This window comes from Cebus imitator, unplaced genomic scaffold (assembly GCF_001604975.1).
Source record: "Cebus imitator isolate Cc_AM_T3 unplaced genomic scaffold, Cebus_imitator-1.0 Scaffold13, whole genome shotgun sequence".
NCBI lineage: Eukaryota > Metazoa > Chordata > Mammalia > Primates > Cebidae > Cebus > Cebus imitator.
This window is the reverse complement of record NW_016107328.1, coordinates 8,205,720-8,207,233: the sequence shown is the minus strand read 5'-3', so window position 1 is coordinate 8,207,233 and position 1,514 is coordinate 8,205,720. Positions and strand designations below refer to the sequence as shown.

General features: G+C 49.7%; 1 long non-coding RNA gene across 1 annotated transcript in view; it reads left to right on the top strand.

The window, feature by feature from the left end:
- The window catches only part of LOC108283870, a 434,667-nt gene that overhangs the window by 314,787 nt on the left and 118,366 nt on the right, over positions 1 to 1,514 (top strand). The window lies entirely within an intron of this gene.

Sequence of the window (1,514 nt, the reverse complement as noted above, 5' to 3'; positions counted from 1 at the left end):
ACAACCTCTGCCTCCTGGGTTCAGGCGATTCTCCTGCCTCAGCCTCCCAAGTAGCTGGAATAATAGGAATATACCATAATGCCCGGCTAATTTTTGTATTTTTAGCAGGGATGGGATTTCTCCATGTTGCTCAGGCTGGTCTCAAACTCCTGACCTCAGATGATCCACCCGCCTTGGCCTCCTAAAGTGCTGGGATTACAGGCGTGAGCCATCGTGCCCGGCCTAAGAATTTCCTTTTGTTAGGACATGAACTAGTAGTTCCTTAAGCATTCCAGCCAGTGGGCAGAGGGGGTCTAGTCAGCGGGCAGACGGATGGCACAGGGAGACTCAGGGCTACATCTAGTGAGACAGAAACACAAGTATCAGCATCCTAGCAGGCTTGGTGCTAAGTGTTCACATGGAGCTCTGCAGTTAGTACAGCTGCCCAGAGTTTTACTATGCTAACCTCATGTAAAAGGCAAGCCTATTTCAGGACCAGAGAAGTTAAGTGTCTTCCCCAAAGTCACACAGCTTGTTGATATCAACTTAGACCATCAGACACCAAAGCCTGCACTTACACCCACAGCGCTGTACTAACCCGAATGTTTGCAAAGACACAGAGATAATTCATAAGAGGCTCCTACAAACTCAAAGCTCACAACGCAACAGCTGTCTTTGTCTTGTCAGCTTTACCTAAACAGAGAAGCCTTTTAATCCATACCATGTTACTTTGGCCAGTAAGGGTTTTCCGACAAGGCCCTTCTTACCTCCTCTTCTTCCTGGTGAAAACAAAACATCCTTGAAGATCCAGCTCAAATGGAACAGCTTAACTCCTTGCTCCTACAGGGTGGTCCCTGGCTGCATCTGGCTCTAGCACATCGTCCCTGGGGCCGCGTGGCTGGCCCTCCTGGAATTGCTGGGTGTGGTTTCTGTTGATTACTCCTATTGGACTGGAGGTTTCTTGAGGTTCTGGAGTTAGACTGAGTTTGAATCCCATCTCTATGACTTACAGCTGTGTCCTTGGGCAAATGTCTTAGCTTTCCTGGGCTTTAATTTTCTTATCTGCTTCCCACAATTGTCATGATGCAGTGTCTTTGTTTAGACTGCATGGTCAGTGTTCCGTACTGGTCACTATTATGTGATTGTCACTTGTGGGGCATCTTGGTGCATTAGCTCGGTCTTCACAACAGCCCTCTGAAGTAGGTCTTTCACTCCCACCCCTTTCTTTTTTTATTAGTATTATACTTTAAGTTCTGGGGTACATGTGCAGAACGTGCAGGTTTGTTACATAGGTATATACGTGCCATGATGGTTTGCTGCATCCATCACCCTGTTATCTACATTAGGCATTTCTCCTAATGCTATCCCTCCCCTAGCCGCCCATCCCCCTGCTATCCCTCCCCTAGCCGCCCATCCCCCTGCTATCCCTCCCCTAGCCGCCCATCCCCCTGCTATCCCTCCCCTAGCCCCCCACCCCCCTGCTATCCCTCCCCTAGCCCCCAACCCCCTGCTATCCCTCCCCTAGCCGCCCACCC